This window comes from Sciurus vulgaris (genome assembly GCF_902686455.1).
Source record: "Sciurus vulgaris genome assembly, chromosome: 1".
NCBI lineage: Eukaryota > Metazoa > Chordata > Mammalia > Rodentia > Sciuridae > Sciurus > Sciurus vulgaris.
In genome coordinates, this window is record NC_136461.1 from 193,090,111 (window position 1) to 193,110,157 (window position 20,047).

General features: G+C 40.1%; 1 protein-coding gene across 2 annotated transcripts in view; it reads right to left on the reverse strand.

Annotated features, from left to right (window-relative positions):
* SNTB1 (syntrophin beta 1) overlaps nucleotides 1–20,047 on the reverse strand; it is a 242,551-nt gene that overhangs the window by 127,327 nt on the left and 95,177 nt on the right. The window lies entirely within an intron of this gene.

The following is a 20,047-nucleotide window of genomic DNA, read 5'->3' on the forward strand; positions in this document are numbered from 1 at the left end:
TGGCATCACGGGGCTGGGTTACCCATAACCCTCTCCACAGTGCTTCCAGCGTTGAGAAGAGCATTTCATAAGAAGTTTGAAGCAATTTGTCGACATTTCAAGAGTAGGAGCAGCTGATATTCTGCCTGGCTGTGGGCCAGGGTGGGTGCTATTCTAAACGAGAAATCAGTTTTCCCATCTGCACAGAAGAAACTTTCCCCGATCGTTTGTTAAAGCTTTATTTCCAAGGCACTGAGTGAATTTAATTAATTTTGCCACCACCATCCCCTTCTTAGTAAATTTCTCACACACGTGGATTCACTAGGAAATTGAATTTCCCTTCTAGAAAACAAAAAAAGGACATTCAACTAAAGGATGAGAGATTAGTTTGGTGAAAGTCCCACTATGTAGTCAAAATGAAAATGGCTGTCAAACTGTAATGGGATGAATCACATTAGAGTGCAGATTCTGAAGCCACAGTCCCAGAGATTCAGCATTTCTTGCAAGCCCCTAGGTGACGTGATGCTGCAAGTGGCCTGGTAGCAGGTTTAGTATGGATGTTATTCAGAAATTCATCCACTGTTCTGGGAGATATTTACTGAACATCTATTGTGGGTTAGACACTGAGCAAGAAACTGAACAATTAAAAATGGACTACACTGAACCTCTGTGCCACAAATCAATTCAGAGAGAATCAAGCAACAGGAATGTGATGGCCTATTTGAGCAATACTTAAGAATACACAGAGGCTTGTAAAACTAACTCTGCTTTTGAATCTCAGAGAGGCTGAGCAGGAGGAAGTATCATCTTTATGGCTCTCAGACCAGAGTATGCATCAGAATACAGATCACAGGGTCCTCCTCCTAGGCCTCCTTCTTTGAGTATTTGCATCCTAATAAATGTCCCAGGATGCTAATGATGCTGGTCTAGGATCACACTCAGAGAACCATGTTCAGGCATTTTGTTCAGCTTTAGGACATAAAAATGAATGCAGTATGGGATTGTTCTTTGTGATGGACAACTAGGGGTCTTAGTGAAGTGGGGGAAATTAGCTATCTTTCCTTCACCCCATACAGGGTGGTAAGGGACACCTGGGAAGGGATTTGAAGTGAAATGTGATGGTTCTGTGCCATATGGGTTTTGGAGTCAGGAAGTCCTATCTCTTATTGCCTTAGTCTTTGTAACAGAAAGTGCTGGAAACATGGTAGCCAGGGTTTCTCAGAATTCCAGCAGCAAGGATTCCATTTTGAGGGAGGCAAGCAGAGAAACTCCCCAGAGCCAGTGATATCTGAGTGGGGCTAGGGATCACAGGCCTGTGAAGTGGGACTCTGAGGGGTTGGTGGGTAGGGAGGTGAGGGTTGGTTCCAGGCAGAGGTCACTGTGGTGTCCAATAACACGTTGCTCTATTCACTAAGCACTTTCTAGTCAGTGTGCCTTTATTACCACTTGGAAAATGTAATCAAATTTAATATCCCCTGTGAGGACCTAGGAATTTAAAGGGCTCCCGTGGACAATTCTTCTTCGAAGTCCAAAGGAAGCCAGGTTTCAGTGGAAAGGACAGGGTGGACATAGACTCCTAAACTTGGATTCGGGTCCCAGCTCTTTCTCCTTCCAGTTCTGCAGCATGCAGAGTTCTCACACTTTTGTCTACATCTAGCCACCCTGCAGTGTAGGTAACAATATCATTACTACCATTCTACAGATTAAAGACTAAAGCTCAGAAGCAGTAGATAAAATGCAAATGTCCAAGACTCTTAACTAGTAAAAGACAGAGCCAGTGTTTGATCTTACTTTGAGATCAAGTTTTGTACTTTGGAAGCTGTGCTTCAAAAGAGCATTTCTTGTACTTACCTAATGATTAGACTTGCCCAGAAAACATATTAGATTGCAGATTCCCAGGCAATCCCGAGAGATTGCCATTCTATGGGTCTGAGGTAGGGCCAGGAATCTGTATTTTTAATCATTGAATATCCTCCATCTTCCAGCTGTGTCTTATCCTTGGGGATATTTGAGAAGCACCATTACCTACCCTAAAAAAGTTGAATAGTGTCTCCCCATGATTCATGTATACCCAGAACCTCAGAATATGACCTTATTTGGAAAGAGGAGCTTTGCAGATATAATAGGTTAAACTGAGATCACACTGGATTAGGTGGGTCCTATATTCGATGACCAGTGTTCTTGTAAAAAGAGTTGAGGACACATACATGCACATACAGAGAAGCCAGTGAAGACGGAGGCAGAGATCGGCAGGATGCAGGGACAAGCCAAGGATTGCCAAAGATTTCCAGCAGCCACCCGGTGCTGGAAAAGGCAAGGAGGGAATTTTTTCCAGGGCCTCGGAGGAAGCACATCTCTGCCAACACTTTGATTTTGAAGTTCTAGCCTCCAGAACTGTGAGAGAATAAATTTCTATAGTTTTAAGGCACTCGGTTTATGATAATTGGTTATGGCAGCCCCAGGAAACAAATACATCTGCCATCTGGAAATTTCAGGGCAATAATTATTGTCTTAAATTGACATTTAAATGTACAAAGTTAGTAACAATAGTTGCTTCTGGGGAGACCAGGTGGTTTGGATACAGGAGTTAAAGACAGACTTACTTTGCACGACATGTCCTTTGTACCTTTTGAATATTAATTCATGTGCATGTATTACCCAAGGAACAATATATAAATATATCATTAAGTAATCACTAAATATTTAAAATGATATCCCAGAGCAATATGTAATTATTCAGTACCAAAGCCATCAATTAGAAATGTATTGGTTTTTGGGTAGTCTTCCAAAGAAATAAATAAGTCATATTAAGCTGTTAAACATTAAGATTTCATTCAGAAGAGTGACTTTTGGGGTCAGTGCTGGGGATCAGGGTGTCTTAAACTATGGATTGAAAAGCCTTATACATGAGAAGAGAAGCTCTGTAAGATGATGCAAAGGTCATAATCTTCTACTTGTGACATTCGAAAGGGGAAACCCACATTGTCTCTATTTTATGGCCAGAAATACATTAAAAGAGGTGAAATAATTTGTTCCATATAGCACATAATTAAGCATGTAAGCCTTAAATGTAGTATTTATTGAGCACTTAGTGTGTGCTAGGCACTAGAAGTACAGAGAATAATCAGATGCCTTCCTGGGCCTGCTCTGGGCCTGTCTGCCTTCAAATCCATTCCTTGCACCTTTCCTGATTTCACTTAGCATCACAGGAAGGGTGGTTCTGTAAGGCTTCTGTGTCATATGCCTTCTGCCAACAGGAGGCATCGGGAGGGCTTGTAGGACAGGAGAAAGGGAAAGCCATGGCACCTCTGCTTCCCACCTCACCACTTAACATGGCATCTCTAACAGAATCTACCTCTTCTCCATGGCTCTAGCTTTCTGGAGAGGCCCTCATGAGTCCAGCATTTGCTCTGTGGCCCTGTACTCAGGATGCTGGTAGTACCTGCTGTTCCCACTTTGTCCCTTTCTCTTAAGATGGGTAGGGGCTTCCTGCCATTGCTAACCTCTTGGTGGTCTCATCTTCCCCATTTATTTATTTATTTATTTATTTATACCAGGGATTGAACCCAGGGGTGAATAACCATTGAACAACATCCCCGGCCCTTTTTATTTTTTATCTAGAGACAGGGTCTAGCTGAGTTCTTAGGGCCTTCCAGAGTTGTTGGGGCTGGCTTTGAACTTGTGATCCTCCTGTCTTAGCCTCCTGAGTTGCTGGAATTACAGGCATGTGCCACTGTCCCTGGCTTCTTGTGGGCTTCTCAGTTCCTCCTTTACCAGTGTAACCCATTCTTGGCATTCAGTTCCCTCTGCTGAAAATGCCACACTGGACTCTTTTCCTAATCGAAGTGCCTTTGCAGACTGGACTTTGATTTCCTGTGGTTTTAAGTCCTTCTCAGACTGTGCAGGGCAGAGCAATGCCAGTGCACGGCCTGCTGGGCAATCTCGAGCAGCTCAAACTGTCAGATTCCCAGAAGTGCCTATAGCCAGGGCCCTGTAGCCTCATTACAAATTGTCGGCTCCAGGGTCAGCTCCATGCTAACCTCTGTCCCCATCACCCACTCTGGGTGTAATCCCTTCAGGACAAGGGATTCCAACTGCAATTGAAAACACTAGGTTCATGAAGTAGGGAGGCTACCCACAACCATCTCAGAGCTACCCAGTCCCCACAAACAGGTCAACAGAGGTCACAGTTTTGGTCCCCTTGGAAAACAAAATCAAAGATGCTACACATGGTCATAGTTGGCAAATATTCTTCCTCCTACATGGTGCCTCACGGTTTTTGCAACCTAATGTGCTGACTGACGCAACCCTTGTAAAGAAGAATTTTTTCCATCTGGGGACCATGACTATCCTGGGGAACTTCCAAGGCATTGAAAAGATCACAGCTGAAGAAATTATCAATAAAATTTGGCCCTGCTCATGACAGCAAGCAGACCATAGGAATGTTGCCCTAGAGGCTGAGGAGTTCATCTCCGTCCCCTGGGTCTTCTTGGCATTCCTTTTCCTTCATCCGCTCATTAGCTCATTCATCCATAAGTACATTCACTTAATGAAGATTTGTTCAAAGCCTACTCTAGCCAGTCACTGTACTGGATGCTGGGGGTAGTACGATGAGAACAAGCAAATAAGCTTGGTATGCGCATGGGTCTCGCGAGAGAGTGAGATGCCAATCAAAGTCAGGAACAGATGTAAGAGTACCACATGGGAACACCTACAAAAGGGTGGTGCATGGAGACTCCAGCTAGGAAAGCTTATATCACACAGTTGCTGAACAGCATCAGGCAGTGGGTTTCTTTAGGCCCCAGTGATAGAGTTGAAGATGCAACGACATCTTTAATGAGGTTTTTGTGTGTGTGTGTGTTTTAACATTCTTATAGCTTCATAGCTTATGCAGTATTTTAGTACTTATTATCTCATTTTAATTGTACATTGACACTTCAAGGACAAGATTTTTAAAAAATAGAATTCTGAGAATTTTAGTAGTAGAAGTCAAATCAGATGAAAATATGAGAGAAAAGGCAAAGGTAAGAGCAAATAAGGGAGCAAACTGTCCCTGAGTTTCTGTACTTTTTATCAAAAATTAGTGATCCTGTCTTCAAATGCAAGTAATTATGTTAGGAAAGCAGAAGGAAGGCCAGGAACATACACATAAATTCTAGGATTTTAGCTGTGGCAGAATTTGGTTATGGTAGAATCACATGTACGTGTGTAGATGTTTTGCAGAGGCAAATGGCAAGAATTCCTTTTAAATAAAAGTATCCTCAAGACCCTGAGGGACTGGGTGTCATGGTGCATGCCTGTAATCCCAGAGGCTAGGGAGGCTGAGGCAGGAGGATCTTCAGTTCAAAGCCAGCTTTCACAACTCAAGTGAGGCCCTAAGCAACTCAGTGGAACCCTTTCTCTAAATAAAAATACAAAAAGGGCTGAGGATGTGGTTCAGTGGTTAATTGCCTTGAATTCAATCCCTAGTACAAGAAAAAAAGAAAAAAGAACATGAGGGAAAGAAGCTTAGCCACAAATAGTAATAATCTCTTAAAGCAGCAACTATAATAGCAACCAAAAGGATGTTTTTTACATGTCCTAAGCATGAAAAGGCCCAGTGGTCCTTCATCTGGTACCATTGGGTCATGCTTGTTCACTTGGATGACTTAAAATACAAAGGAAGTAATATGGAAGGTTTTAGGTTCTATATGAAGAATATATATAAAATAGGGAAAGAGAAAAATCATTTACTCAAGATTCCTTGCTTACTTAATGAGAATTAATGGTGTCTTTCAGTATCTATGAATCCGTTTGACTAGATTTTTAGTATATTTTTATGTGGACTATTATGACAGGAACCATAGAATCAGTTTATAAAAATATATAAAGATTTTGTTTGTAGGCAAATAATTCCTTATATTAGATCCTTTTCTGCTTAGATTATGTAGACTGGTTTCTATTCTTTTCTATTCCTGTAACTTGACTGCTACTATTTTCCAAATACTATTCCATATATATCGTCTAATAAATTTCTATCTGAGAACTCTTAATTGTTGAAATATTGAGCTTGGAACTTTGCTGAGCCTAGGTTTGATCTAACACAACTACAAGCATAAATTTGTTTGAAGCTTCATGGTTTAGCTTTAAAAATAATATAAATGAACTTTATGACAAATCTATTCTGCCAAAACTCAGAATGGAATCCATGTTACTGGAAGGGGGACTTTTCTGTTCAGTGGCTTTATATGTTCCCTGTAAAGCCCATCTCACTGGCTGTGCTCTATGGAAGCATTTAAACTGTGTAACAATTTTGAAAAGTAGACCTATTATGCTCATCTTATAGATGGATTAATTGGGGCTTAGAGAGAGAAAATAAAGCGTCAGGATCCCAAAGAGCTGGCAGTGAAACTCGTGCCCTTCTGTTTTTGAAACAGCACTCTCTTCGTTCTCTAACAAATAGACTTCTAAGATTGCAATCATTTTCAGCTGCTATAAACATCGTTTTCTTTTATAATGGATACCACACGGACAGACGTTTTTATTTTATTAAGTAGAGACTCAATGCCAAGGTCTATAGGGACTTAGAGAGATAAAAGTAGTGTCTGTTATTGGATTAACAAAGAGCCTTTACACAAAGAAGGGGGGGTCTTTGTGTATCCAGTTTACCCGGATCTTATCTTAGTTTTCAAAATATAATACCTAAATGAAAAGGTTCTGGCAAATAGCTTTCAAATAGTGGAGTATACACATGACGATGATGAAAGAAATGTCCCCTCATAAGAGGAGGCAGCTGCATGTGTGTATCTTGCCTCTCTTAATTCCTACCATCTGTTTTGTCTTGCATTGTGAACCACTTTTTAGAGAGGCAGAACCAAGGTGTATTCCCACCTCTTGTGACACACGTACCAGTTTCTTCACTTCTTGCCAACACTTGGTACTACCAAAGCAACTATTTTGCTATTCTTATTTGGAGAAAGAAAATCTCATTTTAATGTGCAGTTTCCCAATTAATAATGAAGTCAAATCTACTTTCCATTATATAATCATCTACTCTTATGGTAATAACTGATACCACTTACGAAATGCATATACTGTAAAGATTCTTGACTAAATTCCTCTTGCGGTTCATTTCCTTTATTCTGCCAGTGTCCCTGTGAGGTGGACTACCTAAACTCTTTTATTCTGCACAAGAAACTGATGCATAGAGAAATCAGTTTCTTGTCCTAGTTCACATCGAGAGGACCTACCAGCCTGAATTTGAAGTTAGATCATCTGAGTCCAAATCTCCACACTCTTAGGAACTATGAGTTAGGCTACCCACTTTCATGTTGTTTGCCCGTTTGGTTTTCTTCTGTTTTCCTTACTTAACAACCTGATGAAATTTTATTACCTAAGTAAGAGTGATGTTTCTCAATTGTATTTTCAGTGACTTTTAAACTTGTAGCAGATCAAAAGATCCACTTGCAGTGAAGCAACATGAAATGACTTTAATAATTTTCAGAAGTGCTCAGGCTTATAACATTATCATGTAGTAAAGTATTAGAAACTACTTCAAATGTTTTATGTTTCGATAATAGAGAAACTCCTTGGTTTTCTTTCTCAATGTCCCTAAATAGTAACTTAGAGAATGTTTATAACATTTCAAAAATGAATATTTATGAGTTAGATCTACTTAAAATATCCTTAAACATTTTTAAAAAACTCATGATTTTGTTGTTTCCAAAGTATAGTTACTAATAATATTTTAATCTTTCAGAATAGTGTATAATTTTTAATTTATAGAAGACACTTTGAATTGGTTTTTATGGAGTTTTCATTAGTCATTTAGCTCAATATTGGTACATATATACCAGTTAATTCTTTTTTTCTTTCATAGAAAAGATTATAAGTAGCTGACTCAAAATAGCGTATATGTCATGCTACTCAGGATTCAGAAAGAAAAGGTGGACAGAGTCAACAGAAAGTCTGCAGAACTAGAACAAAATGACTAAGCCATATGGTCTGTTCTGTGGCTACACATGAACAGCATTATAACAACTTTGTACACAAGAACAATGATAATACATTTGGGAAGACTGGAAACCTGATGTACATGAAAGCCAACAGAATCCTGGGATTTCTCTGATATCAGCAGGAATATGCTGGTTCAGATTTCCACTCTGGCTCACACACCCCATTTTATATACCACTCTCTTTTCTTCATATTTAGCAGCAGGCTAGAGAATTGTGCCAGCAAAACTTATTGGAATATTTCTATAAAACCATATGTGGCCTTGGTAGGATTCTACACCTGTTTAGTGATTCAAAGCCTATCTCTGTGTTTCCTGGAGAAATTAATCTAAAATTGCTATTTGCAAACTGACCTAGTTCTTCAAACTGTCAGCTACTATAGATACAGGATCAGACAGAAACACATAAAATCATGGCGTGGTTTTCATCTACTGAAACAGCTATTTGATAATTTTCAACTCAATATTTTCCCCAGGTTTTCCCAGCACTTAATAAAACTATCTAAAACATTCTTAACATATCTTTATGGCATTGGAAGAATCTTTTAATATGCTTAGCAGGACTGAACATTTTTCAAAGAGGGAAATAGGAAGAGATGGCATTTGCTAAGTGCCTACTATGTCCCAGACATTAGGCAAATATCAGCTCATTTAATTTTTTTTTCATGCTGGGGATGGAGCCCATGGCTTCATGAACACCAGACAAGCACTGTACACTGAGCTACACCCCTAGCTCTTGACTTATTTAACTCTAAGAACAGTACATACATTAAAAAAAAAAAAAAAAAACAAAAAACTATCAGCCTTTATTTTCATATATTTTTTTAAAATAAAAAAATTCAAAAGAATTTAAATTGCATGAAATCACCTGGTGGGTTTTACATAGAAAAACTAGTAATCAAAGCTGGATTGGCTTTGCATGAAAGTCAATCATCTCTTCATGACTGTACAATGCATGTGGTAAAAAAAATATTGTGAGAGTGTTTGAGAAAACAGCTTCATGAATTCTAACTTCAGATCTAGTGTTCCATTTATAGGTAATACGAAGAAACATTTTCCAATTGTCTGAATGTTTAATAACACAGGCAATGAAAAAAATTTGCATTTATTGTGTTTCATAATGGAGATGTGTTTCACCACATTGTAAGTGAAAACGTCCACCCAAAGGGTAAATAATTGGACTCTTTTGATGAGAACAAGTCAATGTTAAGATTTTCAGCCAAGAGTTTTGATTCTCACTGATGGATGACTACTGCTCAGATGGACATGCTTTCCCTGGTAGCTCCCTCAGCTGTGTTATGCCTGTTTATGAATGTTTCACTGTCAAACCAGGTTGGAATGGGGACAGCAGCACTCTTACCCAGGCCTTCTCCAGCCTACAGCTTTGTCACAATGGAAGAAAGTTTCCTGCTAGACTTCTCACACTTTCCAAGGAGAGTGAAACAATCCACTCCAAGCCCATTCCAGAGCCAAGCTGCCCTATCCACTCCCCTGCAGCTTCCAGCTTGACTGAAACAAACCCTGTTTTATCCTTGAAGTCTTTTGATTATCCTTTCCCTATGAAGCTTACATCATATTGGCTTCAAGAAATAGGTCGGGCATGGTAGTACACACCTGTTATCCCAGTGACTTGGGAGACTGAGGCAGGAGGATTACAAGTTTGAGGCCACTCTCAGCAACTTAGTGTCTCAAATTTAAAATTTTTTAGAAGGGACTGGGTACAATCCCTAAAGTAAATAACAAACAAACAAAAACAACACACACACACACACACACACACACACACAAACACAATGACAACAGAAAAACAGCAACAAAAATTGTTATCAAAACTCTAGGTGCAACATGACATCTTTTCATTAAACAGAAACATCCACAATTGTTCTGGGGCTGTCTACAATGTTCTTATCCAAGAGTGTCAGGAAATGAAGTGTCTGGGTTAGCCACATCTTTTTTATAGCTAGTTATCACTTGCATTATATACATCAGACCTATTTTCAAAAAGGCAGAATGTAGATAGACTTTGGTGGGGTTTTTTTCCCCCCTCTAGATCCATTCTCTGCCCCTCTTTTCTTGCTTTGTACACCAAGATATGAAATTCTGTGGGATAAATGGCATCGCTTAGACTCCCTGGACTCTGGCTTTCATTTGTGTACAACTCTCGGAAGTATGAACAGAAGACTCCAGGTCAGGAAAAAAAAAAAAAAAAGAAAAAGAAAAAAGCTGTGGTATTGACCTATCCCAGTGACCACTGGGCCACTGCCTTCCTCCCAGGATATTTTCTTCAAGATCACAGTAACTTGCTCCTTTGCTTCACAGGCTAAGGGGTGGTGACAGGTTCCTGCTCTTGCTGAGCCTTGGGTATTTCCCTATCTCTTGTTGGTGCCTTTAACACAGCCTGCTCCTCTCTACAGAGTCCCTGAATTAAACATTCTCTAGTTAATCCCTCAAGGATGACACCTGTGTCCTGCCAGAACCTTGACCAACCACCATTCTGTATTTAGTGATTTCTATGTGCTGTTCTATAAGTTGTGTAAATACAAAAGACAAACAAGGTATCTACCACAGCATGATCAAAACAGTCTGTCTTAAAGTTGAAATTTTAAAAAAGAAGATATAAATCTCAATCAAATTTAACGTATCAGCTATGTAAAAATTTCTTTTCAGGTACTATTTAGGAGCAAAGAAAGTGTCTGTCAATAGACAGACACTTACATGTCCAAATAGGGGCTGCTTTAACTGTATCTGTGGTGCTAAGTGCCTCAATTCTTTCCTCACTATAGAAAACAAAATTCCACACCTGTGGAAAAAAGGGAGGGCAGAGGTCTTCTGTGAAGTCCCCTCTCCCCTTGTGGAACCAGCAGTGTAAGTGATAGCTATGATGGTAGCATTGGGGTTACTTTCAGAGGCTCCATTATCTCAGCTGGAAAATTCTGGGTCAGTTATTTGCAAACCAAATGGAGTTCAATTAACGTATCAAGAGCAAAGGATCAAGACCTATATTTTGAGAATCCACATTAGCAAAAATCCTTCAGCTCCCAGATAGTCAAGTTCAACCTAAGAGCTCTTTAGAAAGGGAAACTGAAATTTTCCTGGAACGGTGTGTACAGTACAGGAATTAGCCCAAATGTGCTCCTCTGGTACTCTGTCTTTGTGCAAAGGTGGCTTGGTACCTAGTGAGTGCTCTCCTCTACTTCTCTCAAGGCGAACCAGAGACAGTTTTTAACTAGCTTACAGTTGCTACAGAAACCTTACTAATTTATACCCCACTGATTAAAAATGTATGATAATTAGTATGAATGCTGAAGTTTATTTATGAAGGAAATAGATTTTCTTAAAAATAACAAGGCTATGAAACTTTTTAAGCTCATTAAAATGAATCTTTTTGCACTCTATTGTATATGAAGATATAAATTATGCAGGGAGTCTTATTGAGAAAAACACAGTGGCTTGGCCATTCATGTAAATCTTCCCTCCCTTATAAGATCCTAGTAAAAAGACTGTAAAGTAGGTCTAAGCCCAAAAGAGGATGCAAGGTAAGAATTCAATATGTGTTGGGAGCACAGATAGCAATGGAGCCAGGAAACTGACTGCAGAATAGAGGAAGTTACAAACTAAAGGCACAGAAAGGATTTCAGCCAGGTGGGAGCCCTTGGGCTGTGCACAACCTGCAGAGGCTCAGAATCCCATGGGAGGGTCAGGGCTGAGGACAAGGGTCTGACTGCTGGTAGCTGGGTGTTCTCTCACTTTCCACTCCTCATCCACGACCTAGGAAAGAGCCTGGATCATTCTTTCCTAAGTGAGTGAATAGACACAGAGAAAACGTCTCTAACACTGACATTTGCAGTTGGAAGGTGCCTATTAATAAGGAAGGCTTGCCAAGCAACAACTCTACATGAATTCTCACCAGTGACAAGCCCCACCCACACACTTAGGTTTTAACAGGTTTCTTAGTCTCAGTCCAAATAAAAAACAGATTAGAAGGACTCACCAGACATTTGAGGGAAACCTTCAAGAGCAAAGGTGAGGATCCAAACAAACAGAATGGAGAAACAAAAAGCACAACCGAAAGCTAACTAATAGTCCCCCAAATGGACATAAAATGTGTCATCCTTAAAATAAGAACGAAATTCTATGGAAAAAGATCATATGGACAACTAAAATATTGTAGTTGAAATGTAGACAAAATATATTCATGAGAAGCATTGAAGAATAAAAACATGAGAGGGAAACTGGAGAAAGAAACAGACTTAAAACACCATTGAGAAAGGCCAACATCCTCCCAGCAAGAGATGACTGAGAAAACAGAGGGGACAACACCACATTAATGTGGGCAACTTTCCCAGACCTCAGTCATGAGGACCTAGATAGGTACAAAAAAGCTACAGAATAAACCATGAACACCACTGCTTTAAAAGACATAAATCCTATATTTCTAATTGGGTTTTAAACTATCTGCTTTTATTATTTTGATGACATTGAAATTTTTATTTAAAATAGCTTTTAAAAAGGGAGTGTCTGGCCTATTGTGTTAGGTCTGTTATGAGTGAGACCAGACCGTGTCTTCTTACCTGGTCTCCCTCACCGTACATGCTGAAAAATCATCTTACTATTTAGAACTTGCTTCCTATTTCATATTTCTGACTAATGCAACCCATCGTCCCTGAACTTTCCCGTCATGATCACTTTTAAGATAACTGTTGAAATGTAACTGTGTATTCTACTTCCTATATTTCTCAAATGCAGAATATGGAGACTGTAGGATGAAACATCAAGACCATCTGTCTTTTTATGCAATATGCCTCTTTTTATGCCTTTCTCCAGGAACAAAATATTTCATTTGGGTTTGTCTGTGAAGCAACTGTAGACAGTCAGATAGATAGATAGACAGACACACAGACTAACAAATCATGACTATAATGGTATTTTTGGTGGTAGAGGGCAGTCCATAATTTCAAATGGTTTTATTGTTTGTTTTTAGTTTAAAATGTGATTGTAACTGTTTAACTTATCTTTTGAAATTACAGTTGAATAAAAGGAGAACATTGACTTTTATTCCTGATATATTTAGCCAATTATAAGCCATGCCGCTGTCATGTTATAGGAAGCTCCAGGCCCATGGCATTGCTGGGACAGCCTGTGTGGCAGTTCTCATGGTTTGAAGTCACTTATCTGCAGCTCTCCCAAGTTGGACTTGCATGGTAACTCTATGGTCTGGGGGTCTCCTGGGTGGCTCTGCTCTCATGGCCCCTCTGGACCTTACCTCACTAGGGGCTTTCTGTGAAGCCTGGGTCCTGGGGCTCTCTTAGGAATCCTCTGATATCTAGGTGGTGACAGCATGGCCCACAGTTTGGGTACCATGTGCACCAGTAGAGATGGCACCATGCAGATGTCACCAAGGTTTACTACCTATGCCTTCCAGAGGGACATCCTGAGCCACACTTGGGATTCTTGAGTCAGTGGCCAATAAGTGCTCTACCACTAACATGAAGAGCAGGTGCTATAAACATTTCTGTTTCCAAGGCCTGGGCGTTCTGAGCCTGCGGTGGGTAAGGAAGCTGAAAAGATCTCTGAAATGCCTTTGGAGTCATTCTTCCGTTGACTTGACAAATAATAGCTTCTGGCCTCACCTACCCATACCTGTCTTCTTACCAAACATTCGCTTGGCCACACCCTTTGTGTTCTCTCTGAACACACTTTTTCATTCTTTACGACATGGCCGGTCTGAGCATTTTTCAAATGTTGAAATTCCCTTTCCCTTTTGATTGTAAAACTCCTCTTCACTTTGTTTCTTTCACCTTGAATTTTACTATACGCAGTCAAGAGAAGCCATGCTGTGCCCTCAGCACTTTTAGATATTACTGCGGTCAAATATCCTAGTTCATCCCTGAAAACACTCCTGCAAAACACTAGACCATCAACACAAGTCAGTCAAGGTCTTTACCACTTTATAACAAAGATGGCCCTTTCTCCATTGTCCGACACCATGTCATCTTGAGACCTCACCAGAAATGCTTTTATTGGTCATATTTCTACCAATATTCTCACCAGGGCCCTTTAGGTGATCTTTAAGAAGACTGAAGATATTTTTACAGCCCTTTTCTACTGAGCCTGTACCAGACTCACCCTTAAGTCTCCATTCACAGCTGTGTACCTGAAAATTCTTCCAGCCTCCACCTATTATGCAGTTCCAAAGCCACCTCCTTATTTTTACTTATTTGTTATAGAAACATGCCACTTTTCAGCACCAATTTTTGTCTTAGTTTGTCCAGGCCACTGTAATAAAATCTTAGGTTGGGCAATTTATAAACAACAGAAATTAATCTCCTGCAGTTCTAGAGGTTAGGAATTCTAGGATCATAGCACCAACAGATTTAGTGTCTAGTGGAGGGCCTGTTCTTCATAAATAGCATCTGCTACATGTCTTCACATGTTGGAAGGGCAAACAGGCTCCCTCGAGCCTCTTTTATAAAGGAACTAGTCCTATTCCTGAGGGACTGACTGTATGGCCTAACTAATACTACTGCATTGATAGTTAACTTTCAACATACAAATTTTGGGGGGGACACGAACATTCAGAATGTAACAGATAAGGAACCTGGGTATCAGAAATTGAATAATTTACCTAAAGTAAAAGAGTATAAGTGACGACACTGAGATTCAAACCCATGTTGTCTAACTTCAAATCTAAAGTTTTATTCACTGATCTTAGTGTGTTCATTGGTACCTCCATTTTAGATATTTAAAATGTGTCCATTACACCATTATATATTGATTCTGTGTTTTTATTCCAAAATGTAATGTCAATCATGACCTCTTAGCATTAGTTTTGATTATGAAGCCACCACTATGTCATTGGCTATCCAAGAATGAAAAAAAACTTATTTTGTTAATCTCTTCAAAGGAGAAACACTTTTCACAAACAGACTGGCTGAGAAGAAAAGACAGGTTTAAGCATCTCATGAATCTTCATTCTACATAAACTTAAGGAAAGAGATTTTCAATAATACTCGAAGCTTAATGAGTACAAGTTGAGAGCTGGATATTAGGTATGGATGGCCATAATGTACCCCAAATAATGGGAAAAAGGTTAAATTAGTAAAACAATTATTCTTTTGTTGGTAGTCACCTGAAGACTATGTGTAACTAATAAATTCAAGATCATCTAAATTTCTAAACAGGGTGATATGAGAGCAATTTCAGAAAGTCTGGACAGGAAAGTGATTAAATTTCATAAGCAAGAACCAACTCCACTGTACTGATCCCCATCAGGAGAAAAACCCCTCCTTGTAGAAGTGAAGGGGGTTAATTAGCCATGAAAGGACAGGGGAGAACCTCCTGGGGAAGCCCCAGGCTATTTATGTACAGCTCAAAGGAGAGGGAGTCTTGGCAAAGCAGAAATTTACATAATGGTCACCTTGACAAGGCTCCCCCATCCTGGAGGGGAGGGCCTCCAGCTTTCAGTCTAAAATAAACTTCTTTAGATCTATTAGCACCTGTTGTAGTGATTCTGCACTTACCAAATAACTTCTGTGACAGTTAAATTTCTCATGTAGTGAGACCATGGATCATTGTAAGTGGTTACGAGGTTAATGTGTGTCTACCTCTTAGAGATGGATCCACTCTCACGATGCCACTAAATCAAGTTGTAGATCTTCTCTGTTGCTGGATTGTGGTGACATCATGATGGCACTGTGGGAACATATCAGACCCCTTGGAATCGCTAAGTTTTTCCATTTGAAATGGGGACAATAACTTTTGTGAGTTTCTTTTTTGTGCACCACAAACAAGAGATGCAAACTTTTTTCCAAGAGTGGTTGTGTATGTCTCTCTATACTGAACCAAGAAAATCGATAGGAATTCTGTTGTGTAGTACACATGGTCATGACTGACGCCTTGTCAACTGCTCAGGTTGGTGTAGCTGCTCTCAATCTAGTAACAGACTTGGGTAATGGATTGTCTGGTTTCTTTAAGTTTCCTCCATCTATCAAGATAGAACTATGCTTTTTATTCTCTTATCTCAAGGCTATTTAGGGGAAAGTTATTTTTTATTCAAGAAATTGTTGAAGAGGTAAGAATGCCAAAAATAGACAATCATCTATAATTTATTAACAAAATATTTTTGAATGCCTACTTTGTACCAAGCAAAGTTCTAGAAAGCTGGGGCACTAAAACAAAAATATAAGGTACCTCAGAACTAGAGATACTCTGGAGCTAGGTAGGCATAAGAAAAAAATTGCAAGTCATGAAGAAGGGTGTGGTATAATGGATGGAGGTGTAGGGTATGCAGGCACAGTGGGACATTGATGTCCAAAAATACTGCCTGAGGCTTAAAGAGTGAGCAGGAAGTTGTCAGGAAGCAATTGTAGAAAGTTTCCAAGTTGTTTAAGGGTTGCTGGAGCATAAAAGATGAAGTAAGCAGAGCTGGACAGTTAGGGAAGATCCAAAACCTAATGGAGTTTTCATGCAATACTGAGGAGCTTAGATACTAGCACAGGTGATAAGAGGCCATTTGATCAAAAGAGTAAATTTCGAGTTTATCTCCTTCTCTGGGCTAGCAGGGTGTGAAGTAGACAGGGATGGAGAAGGAGAAATGGGAAACAAAGCAGCCAGTCGGAAACAGATCCAGCTACTCTGAGGATGTGGCCGGGACCAGGGCAGTGGCAATGAAGGCAAAGAGCTGTATATGAAAAGCAAGAGATGTATAAGAGGAAGAATTTTAAAAATGCTGTAATCATTGATACCTGGGAGCAGGGAAAGGTCCTTGTGCAGTCAGTGCCTGCAGAGTGACCTTTTTCACAGAAAGAGCAGCAATCTTGCCTGCTGTTCTATGGCTGTTTCTATTTGAGAAATTGAGCATTAGAGGTTTTAATGCAAACTATAAGCAGCTGTGTGTCACCAACTGAGAGGATTAGCCCTGAGACGCTGTAGCATTTGTCATAAATTCTCAGGTTTTAGCACCCAGGAGACCATTAACTCCTGGCTTACAGTTCAGGTGAGCTGTTCTGCCAGGTGCAGAAGTTGGAGGCAGTGGGAAAAATGATTCAGAAACTGGGCTTGGTGTCAGCCAGGCCTGGGTTGGAATTCCAGATCTGCTGTTGGCTTCAAGTCTCACTTCTCAGTGAAGTTTCGTTGCCAATAAAATGGAGATTAGAGGACGTAGGACCTAGGACAGCTATTTAAAGTACATAATTCTTGCTTAAATTCATGCATGTTGTAGAACCAAGATTTCACCATGGGCCAAGCTGACCACACAGTTTATACTCTGTTTTTCCTCTTGTTTCTCTTTTGTATTTAATATATGCACTGCTTACATTATTATTTTTTAAGAAATGCTATAATTTTAGTTCATATCTCTCCTTTGACCCAAGAGTTATTTTATGGAGAACCTTTAAAAGTCTAAGAAGAAAGACATTATGCATTCTGAGGTCTGATTTTGTTATTGATTTTCTAGTTTTATTCTATTATCATTAGAGGATGTTACTTGCATTATTTGTACATTATGGAACTTACTATATTTTCTTTGTGACCTTATGTGTGGAGAATTATGTGCATGCTCTATGTGGATTTGAAAAGAAAGTGCTTTCTCTGTTGTTATCAGGGCACAAATTTTGCGATGTATCCCAGTCTGCCTTGTGAATCACGTTGTTGGTGTCTCTTAGGTACTGTTTATCTTTTGTCCTCTGCTTTCCTGTGGTGGTATGTGCTAAATTATCTAATATGAGTGCATGTCTGTCTCCTTTTCTTGCACTTTCTGCTGTAAAGATTGCTGCTGTCTTATTTGGTATGCATTCCTAACTATTGAGTGTTCCTTGTGAATTCTGGCCTCAGCGTAAATCAGTCCTTCCTTGATTCACTTTGTGCTTTTGGGCCTACATTTTTACCGGGTCATTTGTCAAGATCAAAATCGAGGCCTTTTTGCTGCCATTGGTTGTTTGCATTCGCCTCGTTTGCTTTGTCCAGACCTTATAGCTCTCACTTTTCAATTCTCTTTGTGTTAGGAGTGTCTCTTGTATTCAGCATAGAGTTGTACTTCGCAGATTTTACATTTCTGACTAGTATGCTAGACTCTTACGAGTATATAATTAGAATTCCACAAAACGTTTGTTGCTTTTCTTCTTTTTCTCAACCAGGAGAAGTCTCACCAAGACACACAATCTTGCTAACAGCAGTTTTGGACCCATCTGTGCCTGATGTCTCCTCTGGAAGACTCTGGCTTAGCTGGGTCCTTGTTTGCATTCTGTCCTGCTTGTTCTGACAACCTGGTAGAGCAGACTCCCTTACCAACGTGGAAGGCCTGCAGATGTTCAACAAAGGTGGGTTTGAAGAGTCCAGGCACAAAGGTTTTAAAACCCATTGATACACAAAATGAAGTTTCTACTATTTGATTCAGGTCTGAGGTCTCCCAAAATATTCTTTAATATATAAATTGACTCACCTAGGAATAACATTATGACATATAAATCTCCTGCTAGAAGGAACCCTAGAAATCACTTAATCAGAATTTCTCCCCAATGTATTGATAGCTTTTGTGATACCCCAGTAAGTTTTCCATTCTCAGTTTGGACTTTCTGGAAATGGCTGGCTGATGCCTGATGCTGTCACCCATGCTATAGGTAGAGGTTTGAAGCCCAACCATTCAATACACTAGGTATATGATGTTACCAACTTATATAAGCACTCTTAGCCTCAATTAGCCACTGTAGGATGGGGATCATGATAGAAACTCAGAGGACTAAGCAGGGTTATAATGTCAACGACTGGGCAGGAAAAGTAAAGCACCAGGCAAGTAATTAATGGAATCCCCTAAGACTAGGTAACAGGGGTGATTAGGAGGGTTCATTCCCTTGTTCAAAGGAGAAACCTCTACTAATATCACTAGGTCTGTCAATTTTTCTTAAAAGCAGAAATCTGTCATTTTATGTGAATTTTCCTAGTTATTCAATAGGGCAACTAACTGAGATTTCTTCAGAACCATAGCTAGCCCATTGAAGAACAACCCATATCTGTGGTCTGGGTGGACCTGTAGGTGCCAATCTCTGGTCTATATGAATTAGCATAAAATCTAAACAAGACAGCACTCAACAGATAGGAATTCATCCCATCTGAGACCTCGGATGTCAGATTCTTGGGAGAAAAGACTTGTTTTGCTGGGTGGGTAAGAGTCCAGAGAAGAAGAAACTCAGGACAACCAACGCATGAACTGCAGGCTCACGAAACAGGCAGAGATCAAGTGGGAACAAAATGGAGAATAGGGTGGGAGTCCATGAACAAAGACTGCCAACTCCTTAGGTCTGTTCTGACTCCTCTCCTGCCTCTACTTGCTGGCTGCCTCACAGAACTGGAAAAGCCCTGAGCAGGCATGACTGACACAGGAGGGGCAGGTGAGCAGGGCAGGGCAATCCTATAGCTGGCTGGAGTCAGAGGGCCCTCCACTTCCTTGGAGTGAGTTCACTGGATGAGAACAAAAAAAGACCCTAAGCTGAGAGCCAAGAAGGCAATTTTCTCCCTTTCCCTATTCCCTTTGGCTTTTCCCCATCAGCAACTCTGAACCTAGCCAAATATTTCCTATTCGGGTGGGTTGCAGCTGTCCCACACATGTTATAAATAAGGACCAGTAGAGCCAGGCCTATTTTTAGCATTTTAATGAGCATGCAGAGGTCCTGGAGAGCCCCCACTTCCTGGCTCAGTTCCTGCTCTATCTCTTACTTTCCTCCAACATGTACATTTTTTTCTATTCAGATGACTTAAAGTAAGATTTTTTTGGAGGGGGGAGAAGCTACCCCAAACATTTACTTCCTCTTGGCAGGACTCTTTCCAGTTGCCATGGATTGGTGATGTATCTTATCCTGTAGTCACGCACGGACTTTGGAAACAGCACTCCAGGCGTGGTCTGACCCTGCTCCTTTTCCTCAGCTTCCCGGCTTCTCTCAGCTAACCCTCCCCTTAATGCTAAGTACTTCTACATGGATTTCCCCACTGAACCCTCACAACAGGTTTATGTTATAATTATTCCCATCCTACAGACGACAAAGCTGAGGTGTCAGTGACTTGAGAAGCATGCACAAAGTCTCATA